The 7,777-nt window shown below is 47.1% G+C and overlaps 1 pseudogene; it reads right to left on the bottom strand.

Moving 5' to 3' along the window:
• Positions 1-2,411: 2,411 nt before the first annotated feature.
• LOC149159660 (ABC transporter G family member 35 pseudogene) overlaps positions 2,412-7,777 on the bottom strand; it is a 41,227-nt pseudogene continuing 35,861 nt past the window's right edge.

The following is a 7,777-nucleotide window of genomic DNA, read 5'->3' as shown; positions in this document are numbered from 1 at the left end:
CTAAAGTCAAATTGAGCCCTTTATTGCTACATTTTTTAACACTCCCTCTTAGAAAGAAAGGGGTTTTCCACCACCCCTATCTTGCCCCTGTGGAATTCGAATTTACCTCTTGATAATTCCTTTGTCAAGATGCCAGCATATTTCTCCTTAGTTGGAATGTACTATAGCAACATAATTCTCCTTTGTGCATAGTCCGGTAAATGATGATACTAGATATCAATGTGGTTGGACCTATCATGAAATTCGGGATTCTCAGAGAGACTAATGTAACTTTGATTATCACAATATGTCACTATCGAATAATCTCCTGACTGAAAAGACCCACAAATGTTTTCCTCTTCCATATGGCCTCACATGTTGCTTGACTTGCATCCATGTATTCATACTCTGCTAAGTTGAGCGCCATAGACCTCTGATTCCTATTTTACCAAGAAATAGTTCTGGACCTAACACTGAATATAACACTTGGAGTACTTTTCTTATCTAATGGACTCCCTACCAAATTTGCATCGATGAAGCCTTAGAGCATCACTCCCTAAGCCCTCCTGTATCATAATCCAAACTCAGTAATGCCTCTCAGCTATAGTAACACATGCTTAGTTGCCTTCCAATATATCTTGGTGGGCCTTACCATAGATTGACTAAGCTATTTTACTGCATAAAACATGTTGGGTCTTGTGTTCACAAGATACATCAAAGACCCCACAAGATGCCTATAAATGGTAGCATCAACCTCTTCACCGGAAGTGGAATTCTCCTTCCTCTAGTTTGCAGCTAGAGGTGTGTCCATAGGCTTACAATTCTCCATGTGAAATATATGAAGTATTTCAGAGGCATACTTCCCCTAAGACACAAAAAATTCACCATCACCTTGCTATACTTCTAGCCTTAGGAAGTAATGCATTAAGCCCGTGTCTTTCATCCCAAATTCCCTTACAATATCGGATCAGTTGCTCATCACCTGCCAATATTAAATCATCAACATACAAAACAAGAATAAGAAACTTACCATCTACTATAATCTGATAAAGGTTCACATCTGCTTCACTTTGGTGAAGCCTAATCCACTGAGATAATTTTCGATCCGAGTGTACCATACTCGGGGTTCCTATTTGATACCATATAATGCTCTCTTGAGTCTGCACACATGTGACTCCCAATCATATGTCTCAAATCCTTCTGGCTACTCTATGTGAATTTCCTCCTCAACAACACCATTTAAAAAGGTGGTCTTCACATCCATCTAGTGGAAATTCCACCCCATCTCTATAGATATTGCAAGAATTGATCTGATGGAGGGATACCTTGCCCCAGGGGAAAATGTTTCCTCATAGTAAACTCCCTCTACCTGAGAAAATACTTTGGCCACAAATGTAGTCTTGTATTTCTCAATGCTCCTATCAGCTACATGCTTCACTTTGTAGATGCATCTGGAACCAACCATTGATTTCCCTTCTGGTCTTGAAACCTCCTTGTTGGCTACGTGGGGCCTGACTCAGGTTTAGCAATGAGTTTAGCCAAGTAAATCCCGGTACTACTGACCCTTTCGGCAACAGTTTGCAGAGTGCAAACTGAGGTCTCACCCGAGGTAGTATGGGAGGGTGCTGGAACTAGGTTTCCGCACCCTAGGGATGTCTTGATGTGGGAGATCGGTGCCTGATCTACTCTTCATGCTTACTAGATTACGCATACCCGAAAGCTTCTGGTGTTCTGTGGAACCGCGTAGCCTCAGCCACAGTGCGATCAATGATAACTACCCAGTTCTTCCTTAATTAGGGTTTGTTCGTTAATTACTAGGAATATTCTCAATCATAAGCATACATATAAGTGCATGCAGATAAATAAATAGGTATTATCAACACATAACTTTCAATTACAGATCTATGAACCAGATGCACAATATATCAAACCAACTGATCTTTATTAATAATGCCTTCAAATCTTGATCAAGTACATACTCGACTCCTTCCTACGCACTTAGCTGCAAGGGTCCGCACACTCAGCTGCAGACTCTACTAGGCCTCTGCGCACTCAGTTGCAGACTCTACTAGGCCTCTACGCACTCATTTGCAGAGCCTCTACCCTCTACTATGACCCAATACACTTCAGATTCATTGTTATAGTCTAACCATGCCCTCGCATCTATCTATTACTTCTTAAAATACTCAAGACTGACTTTTACACTTAGAGCCTCGCTCTATTTATACAATCCCATGGTCCACGGACCATGGGTAGGCCGACACACTTTACATTATTTTAGACAACCCTAGACTCTCGTGCTCCACACCCGCATTTTGTGGGGTCTTTACATTTCATTGACCAAAACTCGGGCTTTAAGCCCCAAAAACTTGTTATGGGGGGGATCCACTACCCAACAGGCCCCCAACATAATCATCATGACTCGTCCCAAGTCACTCGGCTGGTGCGGTGATCTTCGTGCGAAGTCCATTCAGGAGGTCGTGCACAGCTTGGGTATCCACAACACATTGTTTGGCTGTCTGTTGTATCTGCTGCATCCGAATCTCCGAACTCTTGGAAGCAAGGTCACCTTCCTGTCCAATCATAGAAAGTGCCTGCATTTGTGCCAGTTTCCCTTCAATGGTAGTGGTAATGGTGAATGCTTCATCTATCCATGGTTGGATGCATTCCTTGAGAACTGCTTCATCTTGGCACGCGACGTCTAGTTGGTCCTTTAGTGCCCTTGCCTGCTACAGTCAGGCAAGTTATTGAGTAAGGGAAACCGTCTCTACGGTACCCCAACATTGTCGTACTCCCGCTATAACTCGCGCGTCTTAGCCTCTAGGTGTTGCAGATTTGGGTCTTCCTACAGGTGTGTCAACATGGTAAGTGCTTGCTCCAGCAACCTGGTGCAATCCTGTGTTTCCTGGCCAATCTGTTCCAGCCCCAGTTGGATAGCGTGGGCACGCTGCTCTCTGACTTTGGGGGGTGTGGAGGGCTACGCCTTCAAACGCAACTCGGCGATCTATAGGTTCAGCTCCAACTGAACCTTCGCTGCCACCTCCTAGGCCTTGCGGACTCCAGCCACCATTTGGTGAATCTTTTCTACTGTTGGGAGTTCCGTCAATACAACCAACTCTAGTATGTTGCTACAGGCCTCCTCCATGGCCTGTTCCAATCCTCGGGTCTGTGCAACCAGGTCGTCGCGCTGGAGGTTGAGCTGTTCGATATTTCCCTTTTGCTTGCTTAAGACCTGGAGGGCGTGGCCCTCCCTGGTATGGAGCTCAGCAGTTACCCCATCCTGTAGCTGGTATAGGGTTTCCCTGGGAAGGGTGGCCAAATTCAACCCCCAACCCTTCATTTGACTTGTCGTGGCCTTGTCGCCCTCGGCTGCGGCTAAGACTGTGCCTTCTGGTAACACCAAAGTGTTCACTGTGCAGGTGCGCAACATCTGCTCAGCTTTGGATGTACCTGCCGCAATGTGTGGTGTCATCATTCCTGGGGGTCGCACCTGTAATGCCTGCAACTATGCTCTGAGCACCCCCAACATAGTTGTCTGCTCCATCATTAATTCTTCAAAAGCATCCTTTGTCTTTGATACCTTTGTCTTTTTCCACAGGGCTGACTTCTCCTAGACGTGCGGCCTCTTGAGTTGAGTCGATGTCGGTGCTGGGTCTGTGCGTTCCTCTGTCTAATCCTCCCCCTGTATGTCCCATTCTGTAGACATTTCCTAGCTTCCCTCAAGCTCTTTGACTGGCACGGTTGTAGTCTCTGCCGTCTGTGCTGCCGCTGATGCCTCAACCGCCTTCAGCTACATGGCCACCTCTTGTTCCTGGTGCCTTCTTTTAGCTAGCTGCGCGATGTGCAGCTTGGTGTCCTTCTTCCCTTGCTACTCGGCAATCTTCTCCATTGCCGCCAAGTCTAGGTTGAGCCACTCTGAAGGCCATGACTCATCATCGCAAAGATCGCATCATCGGTTGTGATGAATGGGAGCTTCACCCATTTGCGTGCGGGATCCTTACGTGCTCAGATATACAGGTTATGCATATCTGCCTTGAAAACTGCCGCGCTTTGCAAGCTATTATGCACGGTAGGGGACAAGCGTGGCTTGCCATTGATCCAAGTTCATATGCTCGCCTCCACAAACACCCATAACACCTTTATCTCGCGAACCCTTGTTGCGTCCTTCGTAGCCCAGAGTGAGGTGTACCTCGCGGCTTCGGGTAGCTCATTCTTAATCATGGGAAATTGGCTGTCCTTCGGTAACTCTCCTGCAACCAATAGGATGGATAAGAGCAACCACGCATAGTGGAAGGTCTTACCTTACTCCTAGGCCTCCCTGTAGTTTGTCAAAAACTCGTCACAGAGGAACTACACCTAGTTGAACTGGACCCCCTCTGCGCATTGCTCTGCCAATGCAATTATAGACGTTGACACTTCGTCTGCACGACATTTCCTCATCATCTTGCCAGCCAACAGCTGGGTGGCTACGCACACCCCTTGGTCCTTGATGCTTGCAATTGCGTACCCTTGCTTCCTCTTCTCCAACTTATATTTGGCCTTCATAGCTTCTGCGAGGGCCAAGTCGCTACTCTTTCCTGCTATGGCTGCGGGGTCATTTCCTTTGATGGGCAGCCGAGAAATCTAGTGAATTAGATTGGCCGTGATGGGAATCAGCTCCTCCAGCCAGAGATACCCATCATGTACTAGGCACAGTAGTTGCCGGATGACAAAAATGGTGACGGGCGCGCGGTGGTAGTGGGGTATCCATCGTAGATGGAGTAGCCCAGCCTTCTCTACACCATGTAGCCATTTTTGCTTCAGTAATTTCTCCACGGCCAACTGTGGGAACTTCTCGCCGTCTACAAGGTCCTAGTCTTCGAACTTCATATTAGGTACCCGTCCCAATGGCAAACCTTCAAACCTTATTTCATCAGGAAGGAGTGGGGTCTGGAGCGCACTCTTCATGGCCTCTAGATCCTTTGGTATCTTGGCTTTCCCCTTCCACGGGAGGATGTAGGGGGGTAACTTTATCGTCGAAGGCACTTGGGAGACATTTTTCGCCTCATTGTCCCGCGATTCAATTTGGGCGATCAAGGCTTGCAAATCTTCCTTCTCTTCCTTTGTTTCAAGGGTGACAACTCTGCCCTTCTCTGCCATTGACAATTACTAAACTGTGGGTTCCATGGTGATACCCAGACTGGCCCCATCATTTTCTTTTCTTTCTATGGTCACGACGTGTGTGGTGACTTTGGAACCTCTGGTGCAGCTGCCGCCTCTCTAGGCTCCTCCTGGATCATATGAGGCTCTGGGGTAACTTCCACGAATCACACTCTGGTTCTCGCAGCCATCATCGTGTCTACACTGGATCCATTCGGTCGCGTACTCAAGGGTGGCAAGAGTGCTTGGTGCTCAATGCTCTGTACTGGCTCAAATCTTAAACAACCAAGTGTTGCCTCGAGGCTAGCCCAAGGGATTTTATAGTATCGTTTGAATTTGAATTTGACCATTCCCTCCACTTCTAAGTCATTAATACCTTCTTGGCAGCAGATCGTCTCGAATCTAGCTCTTAATTCCTGTCTTAATTTCCTGCCGCCCGCTCCTTTCTACCTTAAATTGGACCTCTTGTCATGAACAGTGACATCAACGGTCACCTTCTAGCCTACCTGCACAATAGCGCAGTCGCTTATGCGCGACCGCGACCCCTGCGACATACTAACCTTGCATGTAACCTCCTTCCCTTCAACTCCTATACAGACTTGTTTATAGTCTCGCGCTCTCTTTCAACGACTTGGAGTGCTAAGACTATGCTTTCTATGGATAGTCAGGTGGGCACACCACCTGCACGAAGCTTCCCTACACCTGCCAGCCTAGTCTGCGGGCACCCCTCAATTACCCTCGCGTCAGTCAGCGTGTCGCATTCTTCCTTATACGGTGTGCTCCCTCGGTTCCTTTGTCTAGTGAGGTGTAACCACAACCATGGTAGCAGAGCCACAAATCCTTCTAATGCAGTAGTATGGCTGCCTCCCTCTTGTTCTGTCGTACTTGGTTCCTTCGGTGCGGCCTGCCTATGTGATTCCAGTTTCTAGTTTGTTGATTTCTTCGTCCAAGATCCTACTTTTATTCCTCAGACGTACTTGATCTTCTTCGAGTTCGCAAATTTTCAAGTACCCCTACCGAACGGCTTCCTAAATCTACATATGTTTTCACCTGCGTGGTTGCATAACTCCTTCACCCTGGTCCCTACGAATCGTTCCAATTATGTGAGGATTCCTTCCTCCCAAACCTATGGCCTTGACTCTGCCCCTCATCTTTGGGAACGTCTCTGCACTCAGATTCTTGTACATGGCCCTATTGGCCCATCTAACCACTCGTACGCATCGGTCCCAAGCAGTCCGTCTAGCTTTGTGAACCTTGTTCAGAATCTCGCATGCCCTTTTGAATGCTTCTATGTGGGACTTTTGCGGTGTGCGTAACTTTTCCTACCGTTGTAACTGGTTCCGAGTGTCGATCCATAGTCTGGAGTGTGTGGTTGTGAACGGCACAACCCCCGTTTATACCCATCGACATACGTGAGCATGCAGACTTCTCTGTCCTGGCTACCCGATTCTTGTTCGGCAATGAGGGCTTCCAACCTGTAATCACATCTACCTTTTACCTTCACGCCAGCTTACCATGGTCTCTTGTTGTGTACTCCATCCCCGTACAGGTGTTGCGCACAATATCCCTTCCAACGTAGCGTATTGTTGTTGTTCCGGTACTACGCATTCAACCTTGTCTAGGAATTCCTCTACCACCGTCACGTCATCATATGTTGGCAGTTCCCTTGCTTTTGTCATTACGCGACATAATGATCTAATCATCATGTTGCAATTTAATGTCATCACCTCGTGCAACTAGTTCTGCCAGCATTCTACTTCCTCATCTAAATCCAAAGTGCAAGAGTTGTTGCACTCCCACGAGATTCTTCCATCTGTAGTTGGGTTAACCTGATCCTAATCTTGCGCAATTATCTGGTAAATGCAATCCAGCTCATCGTCGGTTTCATCGTCGTGCACGAGTTCAGTGTAGTGTGCTCCTTCGAATGGGTCTAACGGGACTACTACGTGTAGGGGACTTTTTCTCGAATACCATCTTCCTCTTCTTCAGGTTGATGACACCATTCATATCAGTCGCCCAATCTATTCCTAACAACGTAGGATAAGGATTGCTATCATCGAAAATCTCTATCACTTCAAAGTTTGCCTGTGTGTTCATGCCTTCAATATCAACTGTCACTCCTTGAAACCTTCCCATGGGCACGATCTTATGTTGGTTCACCATTCATAATTGAATAGGGGACCACTACAACGCCGGGCTACCCATGCGTTCCCAGGTTTGCTTAGGTAACACATTCGCGTCTGATCCCAGTTCCAAGATTACCTGATCCATTTCATATTCACTAATCTACACCATCTATCTCATCTCCCTTCCAGTGCGCAATGTATGCTTTCCCAGTTTCCGGACCTCGTGCCGTTCACTCGACCCCGTGCACCTAGTGATCATCTCTTATAGTCCTTTAACTGCCTTATTGTCACGCGTCAATTTCATACATTTCTCCAGAAAGGTAGTAAGCATGAAAGGATCCACTCCCAGCTCTAGTTGATCCTTACTACCTAAAGTGCAGGCCTCTGTGAAGCTCTTCTTAGCTTCCATAAACATCTCCTTTGCGCATTCCAAGTCAAACTCAAGTTCCTTTGCAGGAGCTTTGCAAACCCATGTATCTTCCTCAGGCTGCTTCCCCTTGTCTTCCCCTGTGGTTACACCACTCCTAAGCATC

This window comes from Pinus tabuliformis, chromosome 5_2 (genome assembly GCF_031772625.1).
Source record: "Pinus tabuliformis cultivar Carrire ecotype Pingquan chromosome 5_2, CPIR1, whole genome shotgun sequence".
In the NCBI taxonomy this organism is placed as follows: Eukaryota; Viridiplantae; Streptophyta; class Pinopsida; order Pinales; family Pinaceae; genus Pinus; species Pinus tabuliformis.
The sequence above is the reverse complement of the archived record's forward strand: the minus strand, read 5'-3'. Positions and strand labels throughout refer to the sequence as shown.